The following is a 16,927-nucleotide window of genomic DNA, read 5'->3' as shown; positions in this document are numbered from 1 at the left end:
CGTGATGCATCTCTGGTGTCAACTTATGGAAGGGTCGTGGCGCGCCAGCCAGCTCATTCCCAAAACGATGGGGGGGTCTGAGATGGTCGTGACGTTGAAAGCCAGTGTCTCTGAGTGCCTTCCCACCGTCATTCTCATGGGGGGGGTTTGATGAGTGATGGCCCCTCCCAGCAACTCTCTGCCATCAATGGTGGCCACATGCAGGGGAAAATCCAGCTGCAGAAGTTGGATTTGGTGCTCTTCTGCAAAGTTTCTCGAGAAGAAGTTGGCAGATGCCCCACTGTCAATTAAGGCGAGGACTGACAGGGGGTAGCCATTTGGGAGCGTCAGCGTGACTTCTAGAACCACTCCTGCTCTGGGAGGGGTGGGCTGGCTCTGCTCCTCTCTGTGCGGGTGGGCGGGCTGGGGCTGTTCACTGCTGACTGTGCCTGGCTGCTGCCCCTTGTCTCCTGCAGCCAGGCTGTCTCGTTTCCCTGCTGTGGTGCTACGTCAGTGGGGGAAGGTACAACCGTTCCCGCCTTTCCTTGCCACTCCCTGCGATGAGGGCAGTCTCTGACGCGATGCCGGGGGGAGTTGCAGAGAAAGCAATTCCCTCCTCTTCCCTCCTTGCGTTTTGGCGCCGCCGGGGTTTGAAAAGCCCGCGCGCGCGCTCCCCCGATCTCCATCGGTTCCGGCTCTGGGCTTGGTCTGGGCGGGTCTGGGGGCGGTCCCTGGGGTGGGTTTTGGTGATGTGGTCTGTCCTGAGAGCGTGGGAACCAAGGTTTTGCTGCGCGCGTCGCTTGTTTGTCATACCATCTGGATTCCTGCCTCACCCCCACCGCTAGCGCCGCTTTGCTGAGCTGATCCATAGTCTGCGGTCTAGGACCTCTTGCCAGCTCATCCTTAACGTCTGCATGCAAACCTAGGTAGAAGGCTGATTTCACTGGCTCACTGTTCAGATCCCACCCCAGTTTGTGCACCAGCATGGTGAATTTCGCCCAGTAGTCTCTAACTGTCGATTTTCCTTGTGTTAGGTCATGAAGCTCCTGTTTAGTGGCCTCCATTTCACTGTCGCTAGCGTACATTAATTTTAAAGCTTCTAGAAATAAAGTTGCGTTCTTCATGCAAGGATTTTTTTGCGCGATGAGCGGTCTTACCCATTCCCGGGCGGCCCCCGTCAAATGCTCTATGATAAAGTAGACTCTGTGCGCGTCATCTGGGAATTCTGCTGCATGCAATTCCAGCGCATAATTTATCTCAGTCTCGAATCCGAGGTACTCCCTCGGGTCTCCGCTGAACTTGGTGACTAGGCTCTGTCCCCTTCTCACTTGGACTAGCTGCGGCTGGGGTGCCCCCCCACCTCTAGCGGCTTTCTCCTCTTCCAACTTTTTCTGCAGGTCTAATACCATCACCCTTAGCTGTTTCTCAGTCTCCTCTTTTGTCCTCACCTGGTCCACCAGCTTGTTCAGCTCCTCCTGCGCCCCTCGCGCTTCCTCCTGAGCGGCATGCAATTGCTGCTGTGCGTGCGCTGTGAGGGTCTGTAGCTCCTGCTTCGCTGCTTCAGCCTCCAGCCTCCAATGCTCAGCCTCTTGAGCGCTCATCGCTGCACTCCAAAGTAGCCAAAAAAGATTCGGGAGTTGCTGTCAGAGGGCCTGGTATGGCTACTCTAGAGTAACGACTCCAGCATGGTCTTTTAAGGCTTTTATTAAGTGCTGACTATTTACAGTGTTCAGAGCAGTAAAAATGCATCCTTAAGGTGAGGTGTCAGAACTCCCGAATGGCGATTGGCGCGTTTTCTTCCAGCACCACAACTTTGGCAGACCCAACCTCTTCCCCCTACGTTTGCGTCGCAATTCGGGAGTTGGGGGGATTGGCCTCCCCCCCGTGCGTCCAACTTCCTGTCCCACCTGAGGCATGGGCTCCACAACCCTGCCTGAGCCTCGGACACCACTTCCTGACTCTCCGCTGGAGGCAGAGCTCTCCTTACTCTCTCCAGCGCTTGGTGATGGGCTGGAACTTAAGATGGGAGGGACTTCCCTGTATCCCTTGTCCCTCACACCAATAATATAGGAATGTTCACCACTTTGTAACTAAGCTAAGTTCTACTGCCTGTGCAACTTTTCTAAAGCACATGAATTTGACGTTTGGGGAGTTTGTAAGTAAACCATTTTTAACTTATCAAATGTGTGGTCTTTTCCTATGCTGAGGGAAGAGGGAAATTTTGGAAGTCATTGGGAAGGGCAAATTTTAAAGATCTAACAGCCTATATTTCCATGCTTCACATTGCTGCATATTTTGTGATTTTAGATTTCCGCTAAGGTTCTCTCACCAAAAAGTGCTGGACCCAAACTTGGATCCTTGGCATCCAGGAATTCTCCTTTCTGTGCCTCATTTTTCTGAACCAACAGCTCAAGGGTCAAGGTCCCTTTTGCACCCATGGCCTAAATAGGGGGATAACAAAATGCTCTCTCAAGGATGCTCTCCAACTGCCATCAAGTTAGTTCGCCAAGGGAAGACCCTACCCTGTCCATCTAGCCTGGAGATTGCAACCAGCTCTGCTCCTGGATATTTGGGGGTAGGAAAGAGACATTCAGAAGTGGAACTGCTCTTTATCAAAGGCAAGGCAGACAGAACCAGCACTGGTGTCAGCTGTAACTTTAATAACTGTAACTTAAAGAACTTGTAATTGAGCTTTCTCTCGCCCCCCCCTCCTGTTCTTTTTTCCTCCTGAGTCATTGTGTTTTATACTGTTACCCCGAGGGCAGAGAATTGTCTCAGAGCTAATTTTTTGCAAGCTGCTCTGAGAGCCTTTTTGGCTAAAGAAAGACATAAATGCTGCAAGCAAGTAAGTGAATGAATGAATGAATGAATGAGGTATTTTGGCAAACAATTAAAAAAAAACCATTTGTTTCACTGGACATTGAGCTCGGCAGAAGCAGGAATTGTTCTTTATTATCAAAGCTATTCAATGTCTATTTGGATTTTCTCTGTATTTTTACTTTTGGCTCCTTTGTGCTGAAAGGCAGAAAAAAGCATTTTCTAGAAACAAAGAAAGTGTAGGGCCTGCTGTTCTGCTCCTGGAAACCCACCCAAACCCCCTGAGTGTTCTCCCTAACCCCATTCTGAGTAAAGGTAAAGGTAAAGGGACCCCTGACCATTAGGTCCAGTCGTGACCGACTCTGGGGTTGTGGTGCATATCTCACTTTACTGGCCGAGGGAGCCGGCATACAGCTTCCAGGTCATGTGGCCAGCAGGACAAAGCTGCATCTGGCGAACCAGAGCAGCACACGGAAATGCCGTTTACCTTCCCACCAGAGTGGTACTTATTTATCTACTTTCGAACTGCTAGGTTGGCAGGAGCTGGGACCGAGCAATGGGAGCTCACCCCATTGAGGGGATTCGAACCGCCGACCTTCTGATCAGCAAGCCCTAGGCTCTGTGGTTTAACCCACAGCGCCACCCGCGTCCCTATTCTGAGTAGCTTCCCCCAATTTTCATTTGAAGCATCTTCAAGCCTAGTTCCTGCTATCAAGCCCATGGAATAATGAGATTTATATGGGGCAGAAATAGCTGGTAAAGAAAACCCGAAAACCCTGGCAGGGAGGAGCAATAGCTCTCACTTTGTTTCTGCCGTTCTTTACTCGCCGCTAAATGGTGCTCAAGTTGTGCCATGTCAACACTGTGTTATATTCAACAATGCAGCAAAACTCTTTTTAAGCCCTTGCTTTGTTTGGTTCCTCTGAGAGTCTCTTGGAGCACTGGTAAAAAACAAACAAACCAAAACAAGCCCTGCTTTTTGTATTGTCAAGAAGGTGCTGAGCAACGCGGAATGAGCTTAGATCAAACGGCATGAGACACTTTCACTAAGCTCTAGGTAGATTATGCCTAATCAGGCTTACTTTGTTCTGCCTTCAGCCAAAAGCCTGGTGCAAATGGGACTGAGTTGGCAGGTTCTGATTCAGCACAAGATAAACGTAAAGGGAAAATAACAATTCTTGCCTTGCCCCTTAGAATATATAGCCAGATCTCGAAGCGACAGTTACCAAAAGTACATTTGATGAACACCTTGGTGTCCAATACAAAGTGCCTCCTTTCAGCCACTTTCAAAAGTTGAGAACAGTGGTGATGCAGCTTATGTGTTCAGAATGAGCACGCTACTTTTTTGCCCTCACTCTGAATTGGATTTGCGTTATCACTAAGCAGCTAAAACCTGATTGACTAAATGGTGTTGTGGGAACAAGCTACAGTGGAACCTCGGTTTACGAACACCTCAGTTTACGAATTTTCGGTTTATGAACGCCGCAGACCCATCTGCAACGGATTAATTCACTTTCCATTACTTTCAATGGGAAAGTTCGCTTCAGTTTATGAACAGACTTCCGGAACCAATTGTGTTCATAAACCGAGGTACCACTGTATTCTCTTTGTGGGCGCGGCCCTGATTTTTAATTGGCTTCTTTGACATAGTACATGGTGCAATGATGGTTCAGAGTGAGAGCACTCCCTTCACTCTGAATTGGCTTTGTGGCAATATCGCATGGCCAATTCTCACTGGTTAGAAAATGATTGTGTGATGCTCTGGAGCCATCATGTTGGCTACATAAAAGTAAAATAAGCTAGGCAAACATCATCAGCTTTTTGGGGGGGAGGGGGTTATGAGCCCATTTGCAAACCGGGGAAGCTGCCATGGGCACCACACACAGCCTGTAACCAAGAAAAACACCACAGCCTTTTCTGTTGGTTATAACAGAATGTTTCTTTCAAGCCAAACTTCAGCAGTGCAGAGGAAGGAAACCCTGTTCATGCCAGAGAAGGCATTTGTGGATACATGATCCTTCACATGTGCCACAATGATGACTTCTAAAGCTGGGAAGGTGTAGTTTGGAAGAACACTTTTTTATTTAAAATTTTTTGACGCTGAACAAGCTGTCAATCAGCCACTGATCAGTTCCCAAATAAAGGTTGAGCAAGTGAAGCAAAAATCTAACCTGGCATAAAACAATCTACTGTATTTGTCATGCATGTGTCCCCATCCTAGGAAAAAAAGCTAAATTTTTGTTCTGCTACAGAACAGACAGCACCAAATAGACTGCCTTGGAGCAGCCGCTTGCTCCCATTCCAGCAACTGAAATGGAGCCAGCGGGATTTTTTTTTCTGATGCATTAAGAGATTTCACATTAGAAATACAGTTCAAGAACAGCTGTTGCTTGCTCCCTCGTGGCAGGCATGGAAGAAAATTAATTCCCCGTGATCCATTCATAAGGGGCGGAACAGGCCTCCCTGATGGAGGAAGCGAGCCCACGATTCATTCAGCTGCTCAGTCAAGCCCGGTTGCCTTACCTCGCTGCTCCAAGTTTTCTCCTTGAGCAGCAGGCCCCAAGAAGAGAATTCTGGGAATTGCTTGTAAGTCTCCTTGGTAGGTTTGAGACACAACAACAAGGAGTTGTCAGTAAGGTGACAATGGGGTTGACTTGACAATAAGGTGAGAGGCAGCAATAAGCTCCTCCTGGGTGGGAAGTGAACTGGAATTCCTGCCACTGGACCAAGATGAAGTGACCATTGCTAACCCTGGGATGGGCAGAGAAGCAGGGACAGCAGTTCAAAACAGGAGAGGAAACCATTCCCCCTTTCTCTCTGCATCTTCCTCCATGCTCTCTTTCTTCTCCTTTCTACTTTCTGATTCTCCCCCTCCCCAACAGGCTTCCAGAAGAGGGGCAGATTGGTCTTCTCAGAGATCCAACCTGTCCGCTTCTAGAGGGCTTCCCCACCTACCTTCCTCCATTGACTCCATCTGTTTCCCATCTCCGACACTCTGCCTTGTGCCGAAATTCATGCCTATTCCAGCATAGCTAGTTCTGGCTGTTCATGGCTACTTCTGTTAAAGAACCTAACTATTTTGTTGTTAATAATGGGACGCCTAGGGCTTGCCGATCAGAAGGTCGGCGGTTCGAATCCCCGTGACGGGGTGAGCTCCCGTTGCTCGGTCCCAGCTCCTGCCAACCTAGCAGTTCGAAAGCATGTCAAAGTACAAGTAGATAAATTCCTACAGTGGGAATTTAAACAGTGTTTCTGTGTGCTGCTCTGGTTCACCAGAAGCGGCTTTGTCATGCTGGCCACATGACCTGGAAGCTGTACGCCGGCTCCCTCGGCCAGTAAAGCGAGATGAGCGCCGCAACCCCAGAGTCGGTCACGACTGGACCTAATGGTCAGGTGTCCCTTTACCTTTACTGTTGTCAATGCTCTGGCAACATCAAGGTTAGATTACTGCAATGTGTTATACCTAGGGCTGCCTCTGAAGATGATTTGGAAATTTCAGCTAGCGCAGAGTTCGGTGGCCAAGTTGCTCACCAGGGCAAGACAGTTTGCATCAATCCTGGCCCAACAGCACTTAATTAATTTCTGGGCCTAATTCAAAGTTCTGGTTTTGACCAATAAAGCCTTAGATGCCTGAAGGACTGCCTCCCTCCATATGAACTTACCTGGACCCTGAGATCCTAATCTGAGGCTCTTCTTTGTGTGCCTCCTCCACAAGAGGTGGGGAAATCTATGGCTCTTCACATGTCATTGAACTTTAACTCTCATCAACCCGAGCCAGCATGGCCAATGGTCAGTGATGGTGAGATTTCTTGGAGGTCACACTCTCCCCATCACTGTGCCAAGGCAACCAGCAGCCTCCTTTTGCTTTAAGGTTTAGAAGAGCACTTACTGGAAAGAGAAGTCATTCCTTTGCATTATTCTGCCATCTGCTGGGGTTTGGCTGTCAAGGCAGCCACTCTAGTCCTTGGTGTCTGGGGTGATGGCCATATCTATAGCCCCTTGTCCATAATGGTAATCCTATATCAGGTGGTAATCCTCCAGATGTCCTTGGACTCCCATCTGCCACAGTAAGCATGGTTAATGGTCAGGGATGATGGGAGTGGTAGTCCAGCAACATTTGCAGGATCACAAGTCCTCCAACTCTGAGCTGTAGATCTATGCTTCATCGGAGCATAAGGAAGACACCTGTCGGATCAGGCCAAAGGTCCATCTGGTCCAGCGTCTGTTTCATACAATGGCTGACCAAACACATCTGAGAAGACCACAAGTAGAATCATAGAGTTGGAAGGGACCCCCAAGGGTCATCTAGTCCAACCCCCTGCAATGCAGGAATCTCAACTAAAGCATCCATAACTGATGGCCAGCCAGCCTCTGCTTACAAACCTCCAAGGAAGGAGAGACCACAACCTCCTGAGGGAGACCCTGCCACTGCCGAATGGCTCTTACTGCCAGAAAGTTTTTCCGAATGTTTCTTGTAACTCAAAGCCATTGGTTGGAATCCTACCTTCCAGAGCAGGACAAAACAAGTTTGTCCCCTCTTCCATGTGGCTGCCCTTGAGATACTTGAAGATGGCTATCATTATCCCTCTCAGTCTCCTCTTCTCCATGAAAGATAGATCAAGAGAGTTAGAGTCTTCCCCTATTGTCCCTTGTTGTTCACCCCACCGTTTTTAAAAAAAGGCATTCAGAGTTATACCACATCTGAGGGTGGGGTTTCCATATAATCATCAAAGCTAATGGTCAGGCTTCAATTTGTCCATGAATTTGCCTGATCAAAGTATAAGCATCCATAGCTCATTTATTGCTTATGTTGCCATTCAGAACTGCTATTTTATTTTTATTTCTTGCAGTGTGGAGTGTTCCTGCCCAGTATTCCAGCCAATCAGTCATGCTTCCTTTTCACTGAAAAAGTCCCCAGGTATTGCTAGCAAAACTAATCAGTGGGGGTGGGATGGGGTGGGGGTGGGGCGGCAGTGTCCTCTCATCCAGGGCCACCCTACCCATGAGGCAAATTGAGGAGTTGGCCTCTGGGCCCAAGGAGCGTACTGACTCCTCCACCACAGGGGACCATGCCACGTCCCTTCCACCTCCTCCAAGGCACTCCCTGCTGCCATGCCTATGCCCCCTGTGGTGGAGAGGGTGTGCCATGGTACAGCACGCCCACAGCAGAGGAGGGCGAGGGGTGCAGCAGGGCACATCTGCAGAGGAGGCGTCAGGACAGGAGCATGGCAGTGGCAGGCAACAGGGGTTTTGCCTCAAGAAACAAAACAGGCCAGGCCAGCCCTGCTCCTGTCCCCTAATCTTATTTTGAGTGCAACCAGCCCCATATCAGAAATGAGGCGAGTGTGAACTTTGCATTTAGTACGCCACAAAAGCAATGCTCAAAGGGCTTCAAGAAGAAGAAGAAGAAGAAGAAGAAGAAGAAGAAGAAGAAGAAGAAGAAGAAGAAGAAGAAGAAGAAGAAGAAGAAGAAGAAGAAGAAGAAGAGTTTGGATTTGATATACCCGAAGGAGTCTCAAAGCGGCTAACATTCTCCTTTCCCTTCCTCCCCCACAACAAACACTCTGTGAGGTGAGTGGGGCTGAGAGACTGCAGAGAAGTGTGACTAGCTCAAGGTCACCCAGCAGCTGCATGTGAAGGAGCGGAGACGCAAACCCCAGATTACGAGTCTACCACTCTTAACCACTACACCACACTGGCTCTCTTCAAGGGAAGTGTTTGTCACCTGTTCTAAGATGCTTCCTGATTTTCAGAACGGCTTAGGACCGCAATACCTCAAGGACCGCCTCTTTCCTTATGAACGTACATGGACCCTGATATCATCTTCTGATGCTCTCCTTCATGTGCCTCCTGCTCAAGAGGTTTGGAGGGTGGTAACAGGAGAACGGGCCTTCTCTGCAGTGGCTCCCCGTCTGTGGACTGCTCTCCCCAGGGAAGTTCGCCTGGTGCCTTCATTATACACCTTTAGGTGCCAGGTAAAAATGTTCCTATATAACCAGGCCCTTGGCTGGTTTGATTGACATCCTATGCCCTTTTAAAATGTGGCTCTTTCCTGGGGGGTGTTATTGGGTTATTGTTTTAATTTTGATTTTACATATTGTGATCTTTTCTGTGAACCGCCCTAAGACCTCCAGGTATAGGGCGGTATATAAATTCAATAAATAAATAATAAATAAAATAAAATAACTTTTTTTGGGGGGGGTGGAAGTCCACTGCCTCTACTCTACGTCCTAAACAACTCTTTCTTCTTGTTGAGCCTGCTGTTGTTTCATCGCTTTTTACAAAATGACCTACAAAATATTAAAATGCAGAACAAGTTATCAGACATTTAAAATCCATGGGAAGAAGAAAAATTTTAAGTCCTTCCATCAAAAAGAAGAGAAAGGATTGATCCTAGCCCAATCCCACCCCTCGCCTGCTCAGGTTGGTACATGGGGGTGAATGTAGCACAGCCTCGCCAATCTCAGCCTGCCCTCAGCCAGCCCCAACTACCTTCATACTTACAACCTGTCCAGGAAGTGGCGCTGCCCATCTCCCTCCTCCTCCTTGGTCTCAGTGCTGCCCCTTGTGGTACTCAGAAAGAAGAGGAGATGGAGACATAGGTACCGGTAACTAGAATGAGTTGCTTCTGGCTGCCATCGACTCTCTGGCGCCACCTACTGTTGGGCTCCCCGCCTTCTGCCCTACCAGTCCTAAAGGGCATCAGCCACCACTGCCTACCCCACCCCATCCCAACATCAAAACAGGCTAGAATCACATCGCATGGAATTGTAGAGCTGGAAGGGACCCCAATGGTCATTTGGTCCAACCCCCTGCGATGCAGGAATCTTATGCCCATCGTGGGACTTGAACCCATGACCTTGAGGTTAAGAGCCTCACGCTCTACTGACTGAGCTATCCACAGGGAATCAAAAGCCTGCATCAGCAGGAATCTTTTTTGCTTGGCTTCCCAGCAAAGGTGAGACCAGCACTCTAAGGCAGGTATTATGATGCCCTCAACCCCATCCAGTTCCCTTCCCTGGGGAAAGGAGTGGGAGGATGATGTTTACAAGCTATATATCTGTTACCTGGGCTGATAAAAGGCAACACCCAGGCAAGCTTTCTCACTCCCGCACAGGCTGGTAAAGAGCAGTTGGTTTCCATGGGAACAAAGACCGGGCAGCGGGATGAGGAAGCTTCAGCATTGTTTGCTGATAAGGACAGGAGGGTGCTGGAAAAGGCTCCCCTCCACACACACCCCCAGCAGCCCTAGATTCTGCACATCACCCACCCCACTACATATGGGGAAAGTATCTTTTTTAGATATGAAAGTGGGCTCCACAATTATGAGGGGCAATGATATTCCCACCCTCATTTCCTCTCCTTTGTCATTTAGCTGCTTTGTCCTGCCCGGCACGATGTTCCTCCTGAATTCTGCAGAACTCGGATGCATGCGAGCATCCTGAGGGCCATATCTGGCCCTCTTGGAGACCTTCAGCGTGGCCTGCGTCAGTGGCTAAGCTTCCTTAAGCTGTTGAACCTTCCCCCTGCCGCTGAATTTTGCTGTCTCCCCCTCAGCCTGCACACTTTTCTCCCCAAGCAAATTGTGCTTCCCACCAGGGCCGGCCCTAGGGCAAGGCTGGGTGGCACCAGGCCGCCAGGGGGCACCACTCAGCTGGCCCGCAGCAGCCGCGCTACACCCACCAGACAGCCGCGCTGGGAAATGTGGCGGGGGGGGCGCCGGAGGGATCTTCGCACCACGGCTCCAGGGCGCCAGATATGCTTAAGATGGCCCTGCTTCCCACCTGGCTGTTGGTGGGGATGGTGGGATGGTGAAGGTAGGCTGGATTTGAAATACCTCGTGTTTGTGTGTGTCTGTGTGTGTGTGTGTGTTTGCAAGAGAGAGAGAGAGAGTGGTCCCAACCACCAGACCCTTCTTACAACCAAATATCCTCACAACCAGGGCTTATTTCAGCTGGAACTCACCAGATCTCAGTTCCCGCACCTCTCAGGTAGATGCAATTGGCATTATAAGAGAACAAAGGAGGCGTTCATGGTGAGTTCCGGCATCTCTGTTTCTAGAAAAACAGCACTGCTCACAACCAAATATCTGAAAGGTATGAAGCCAGGAAGATGGAGCGAGCTTGCTTTCTGCTTCTCCTGAGGGTAGGGCCCCAACCAATGGATTCAAATGACAAGAAATGAGATTCTGAATAAACATTAGGAAGAATTTTCTGATGGTAAGAGCTCTTCAACAGTGGAAGAGACTACCTTGGAAGGTGGTAGACTTTCCTCCACTGGAGGTTTTCAAACGCAGGTTGGATAGGCATCTGTCTGGGATTCCTGCATTGCTGGGAGCTGGACTAGATGAGCCTTGGAGTCACTTACAGCTCTGCAATTCTGTGATTTTACAAATACAGCTCAACTGTTCTAGAAGCAATGCATCTACCGCAGAAAGTATTTGTTGTTGCTGCTGTTTTCGCTCCGAGCCTGAAAGGCTTTTCCGTGCCAGATTGTGGAAGCTGACAGATGATGAAGCCGCTAGCCTAACATTTACAAACCACGATTGCAGGAACCAAACGTGTGGCTTTCCCCAGCTGTTTCAACCCATATTGAAGCCACAAGGATTCTTATTCCTAGATTGGTGGTGTTGCTTTTCTGCAGTGTGCCAAATAATGTCTGCGATAATAACAGCAGCAGAAACTGACGACAATATTTTAGCTCATTTACAAATCACCAACAATGACAAGAGTGACAAAATAACTCTAAGAGGGAAGGAAGAGAGAACTTCTGTAACATTCTAAGTGAACAGAAATTAAATAATAGAACAGGTCTTTCAAACAGGTACCTTTAAAGACAGCGCCAACCCATCTATGCGACAAGGTAAGGTGACCACCTCAGGTAGCAGGTTCTACAGGTTCTACAGGGCAGCAGATCCCAATGTTACTCTTTCTTCCTCCCTTGTTCATGATGCAGATCTTCCCTCACTCCTTCCTCCTTGGCAGCGAGGTAGCACCATTTTGGGGTCCAACTCAGGTCCCAAAATGTCTTGGGCTGGCCTGATTATAGAAGATGTTGCCAACCCACATATCATAGCTATCCAATGACAGTTCTGCTCCACCCAATACATAGCTAAACTATGAGATTTGCTTCCACAAGGTGATTTTCAGTTCAACCAAGGTCAGTGTCCTTGGTGTGACCTGTGGGCAGCAAGTAAGTTTAAAGAGTAGGGATGGGAGGGAAATTCAATTCAGTTTTCATTGAAAGGTGAAACTACCTAACCTCCTCCTCCTCCTCCTCCTCCATCTCCGAGAATGTTTCAGAGATGCTTCCCCCATCATTTATTTTATTTTAATTTTGCCACCCTTCACCATTGGTTATTTGGTCCTGCTTGAGTCAACAACTGCCGCTGGGTGATCATTTTTTTTGACACACAAGACTTCAGAGGGAGGGAAGGAAGCATTGTTCTCACTCTGTACTGGCTTCACGGTGGCACCATATGATGGCATCTGAGGCCTACTCACAACGAGGGCAATGGTCCTCGCTCTGGAATATTGGGAGGTGGGTAAAAAAATCTTGCTCAGCACCTGCAAGGAACGTGATTTCTGCCACTGCTCATTTCACCCTGTAACTCAGCTGTGCACCCTTCCCAATCCCCCAAATGTCCCCCCTTGCAACCTGCAAACAGGGTGGAAAAATTGGAAGAGGGGAATTTCACTCAGTATCAGTTGCTGATCACTTGCATTCCACCCCCACCTGCAGTAATGTTTTAGTCGCTGGGCTGGAAATGGCTTGGTTCACTGTTGTAAAAGAGGGTTCTCTCTGCTTCACTTCCAAAGAGCTCAGGGAACCCTCCTACTTTGAAATATAGAGCAAGGTTTCAATTTGAGGGCATCTGTTCTGGTGCCTTGACTGCACTGGAGCCTGATCGGATTATACTTACAGAGGAGCTGACCCGTGACATTGCTAACAAACCAAGGCTCAAGTGTTGGATTAATTTTTCATACTTCCATGTGGCTCTGCATGCAATCTGCTGACCACGTCAATCAAGGCCTGGTGGGATTTTAACAGCATGTCTTATTCAGCTACCTCTCTGGTTTCTGTTAAAACCCTGCAGATTTCAGATGGGGAGGCTTAAGAAATGTGATCTTTACAAATTCTGGTACAAACTAACCTGATCTGTAGCTCCTGGAGTAAGATGTCATTTGGAGCTGAACTATTCACACAATTTCACACTTTCCCAATGTTCTAATGAAGTTCTTGACTCAAAAAAAAAGAGAAGTCAAAATATATTTAGAATGGGAAAGAGGAGAACATCATTTGTCCACTTTTTTTTTTTTACAGTCCACTGACCCATTTCACCAGTTCTGGACTTCTATGTAGATCGGAACAGAACTATCAATCAGAATGCTTCCCTGAATTTTTGCAGTACAGTGGCACTTTGAGAAATGCACACACACACAAAAAAAAATATTTAATGTAAAGAATGAATACCATGAAACATTTGAATGAAAAGCAGCATAGAAATCTAATAAATCAAAAAAACAAATATATGTCATTCAGGAGAAGAATGCATGCAAAACACACACAAAATGTGTGTAAATGTGTACAATTTAAATGTTAAGATTTTGTGCATTGAATGCCTCACCCCGCAAAGAAGGAGATGGAACAGAAGATCTGAGGACACATGAAATGAATATGAAATGGAAATAGGATGCTGTTTCTTAAGACTTTAGAAATGCTTTCCTTGAGATTCAGCCAGAGTCCTAAGGGCAAGGTAGATTGGATTGATCTGAAGGGATCTGGGTTTTGCCCGAGTCAACTGAAGACAGGCCCAGATTTTCTTGGGTCACACCCTCGGGTTGCAGGTAGGTAGCCATGTTGGTCTGCCGTAGTTGAAACAAAATTAAAATATTCCTTCCAGTAGCACCTCAGAGACCAAAAAAGTTTGTCATTGGTATGAGCTTTTGTATCTGAAGAAGTGTGCATGCACATGAAAGCTCATACTAATGGCAAACTTAGTTGGCCTCTAAGGTGCTACTGGAAGGATTTTTTTTATTTTGTTTCGACCCTCGGGTTGTAAAGGGTTGGGTCTAGAGTTGTAAAGGGTCAGGTCTAGGGAGGGGACAATGCCTGAGAAGAACCTCAAATGCCAGGTAGACAGGCCTGGGGAGCAACATTTGCCCCGGGGTTCTGAGGTTCCCCATTCTTGCTATAAAGGCATGCAAGTTTCCAAGCTGTATAGGGTTATTAGCTGAACAAACTACAAGAAAATGTTACATATTATTGGCTTCTGAGCTAATGAAAAGGCTGTCAGTTTTTGATTCTATAATTCAGGGGTGGCCAACTCCCAAGAGACTGCGATCTACTCCCAGAGTTAAAAACTATCCACACTATAATTGGATAACGGGTCTATGTCAAATGAATGTGTTTGTTATCTTTGGGAAACTGGTGTCATTCGAAGGATAGCTTTTGTCTTACTTGCACCCCTACTTGCTGTTTTCTTTGTGCTTAATCTCATGAGAATGGTAACAAATGGAAGAATGGGAAAGAAACCTAGAATGAGTTGGCTCTGCTGGTCATTGCCTGTTGGGCTCCACCTGCTGTTGGGCTCCCTGTCTTCTGCCCTACCAGTCCCAATGAACACTAGTTGCAGGGCCGGCTCTAAGGCAAGGCTGGGTGGCGCAATGCGCCAGGGCGCAGGATCGCCAGGGGGGTGCCGCGCTGCGTCCGCCAGACAGCCGCACTGGGAAATGGGGTGGGGGGCACCGGAGGGATCTTCGCACCACAGCACCATGGCGCCGGATACGCTTAAGACGGCCCTGACTAGTTGCTACTGCTGCAAGCATTACCCTCACTCAGAATAGGCTATCTAATGCAGGCCAAGAGTGGGGGAGCTGTGGCCCTCAGATGTTTCTGAACTACAACCTCGTTATCCCTGACCATTGGCCATGCTGGCTGGGGATGATAGGAGCTGGAATCCAGCAGCACTTGAAGGGGCCATAGGTTCCCCATCCCTGATGTAGGCAATTGGATTTGGTGCTGCTATGAAGACCATTCTGAGTGAGGGCAAGAGTTCCTCTGTTCATTCTGAATTGATTATCCTTTTCATCCCATGCCACAGGGTCCTTCTGACCAATCACTGACACAGGGGACGAGTACTGTGAGGTGGGGAAAAAATATTATGCAATCCATCTCTCCCATTGGTCCTGCTAGGATTACCTTCTGAAAGCTACAGCCTTCTGGATAGATTGCAACCAGGCTCGGGTGGTCGGTGTAAAAACAGCTTTTGGCCTTCTTCCTTCCTTTCGCTACCTCATCATTTTTATGGTACTGTTATTACCTAGGAGTCGGGGCTCTCATGTGCCTTTGCTGCCCTTTCCAGGAGTTAAAATGTTACTCGAATGGCACCTCTCAAAGTGGCAGCTGGTGTCATTCATCATGGGACCATCCCAGCCATTTCCATTTACACCAGGCTATTCTGGAGGTCCTTGTCATGAGAGCTATTTCTCTTCCACCCATAAACTGACGAGTCTGTACTTTTGGACCCAAATAAGAGAGTTGTTGCATTATGCACATACTAATTTACAACTAAAGAAAGCATTTTTCCCAAAAACAACGACGTAAGGGTTGCTTTAGAGCCACATGAGTGATGCTTAGAGATGGGAGGTTGGATGTGTTTCTGGACCCCACTGCCATTTTCAGATGTTAGTTTTTTTGTTGCTGTTGTTTTACAAACTGCTCTGTTTGTCTCGGAAAAAAAAGATTCCCCCTACTTTCACAAAGAAAAGTGCTTATGAGATTATCCGAGAGCTTACTGTTTCCCTCTTTAATATTTTAAGCTGCTCAGAGGTGTTCTGTGGCCACACAGTTAAAAAAGAAAAAAGAAATGAAATCTTGTAAGATACATCATAACATGCAGCCCCCTCCTGGGGAACAGTATGCAGAAGAAGATGTCTGCTTGGGGCCACCATTTTTTTCTTCACATGGTAGCCTTGGATCATGTAAAAGACCTGTATCTGAAATGCTGGGGACTTGCATCGTGCAATTCATAGGGGTGGTGATCTGTCAAGGATTTTTCTTTGTATTGCAAGAGATTGGACTAGATCACCCTTGGGTCCTCTTCCAACTCTACAATTCAACAATTCTAGGAATACCCAATCAGATGGATGGTCTAGCATGGTCTAGCAGATGGTTTCCTGCAATCCTAGCGGGAGAGCAGACAGGAATGTGCATCAGTGCCTAGGCCACTTAGCCAACTTAAGTCCCTTTAGCCCACTTTGGCCCACCTCAACCCACTTAGGCCCAAACAGACGTACTTCAGTTCACTTCAGCTCACTTTGGTCCACTTAGCACACTTAAGTCCCCTTAGCCCTCTTAGCCACCTTAAGTCCCCACTTAAGTACCAACTTCTTAAGTCCCCTTAGCCAAATTAGCCAAATTAATGCATACAAGAATGGGTGCATTCGGAGAAAGTGACACTTAAAAGCTGGTGAATTTTCACTGGGACTGTTCACACACACACACACACACACACACACACACACACACACACACACTGCTTTCCATTAGGGAATATTGCCTAAAAATGGGTATATTAATAGAAATTAGCCCTAAAATGTTGGCGAGTTTTAATGGGGATTTGAAAAAGAAATCCATAAACTGATTTGGAGAACTGCCCTTAAAACTGGAGAACTGGGGAGAAGGTGACATGAGCATAGTTGCCCTCCCCCTCCCTGCGCATGCTCAGGTCATAGCTGTGAAGTTTTCCCTTTTCTTGCAAGGAAGCATAAGGGAATTTCCCTTAAAAAAAGGGAGAACTTGACAGCTATGGCTCAGGTTGGTGTCCTTCAAAGAACACGTCAGAAGGCAGTTCCTCTTTCTTCTGATATATGAAAGGCAGCTGCGTCAATTGGCCCCAAGTTGACATGGAAAAGTTAAACTATAAACCTTCACCACCATTATTTGCAAACTTAAAATGTTGAGCAGACCTTCAAAGATGTGTGACTACCACCCAAAATAAAGCCCTCATGGTCAGTCCTCCTGAGAAAGGGAGGGGGGTTTCTCAGGATCCTGGTCCCATCCATCTCCATAATTCTACGATTCTGTTACTATTGTCAGCTTCCGTGGTTTATGAATATGTTTATTCTGC

This window comes from Zootoca vivipara, chromosome 6 (genome assembly GCF_963506605.1).
Source record: "Zootoca vivipara chromosome 6, rZooViv1.1, whole genome shotgun sequence".
In the NCBI taxonomy this organism is placed as follows: Eukaryota; Metazoa; Chordata; class Lepidosauria; order Squamata; family Lacertidae; genus Zootoca; species Zootoca vivipara.
This window is presented reverse-complemented; position numbering follows the sequence as displayed.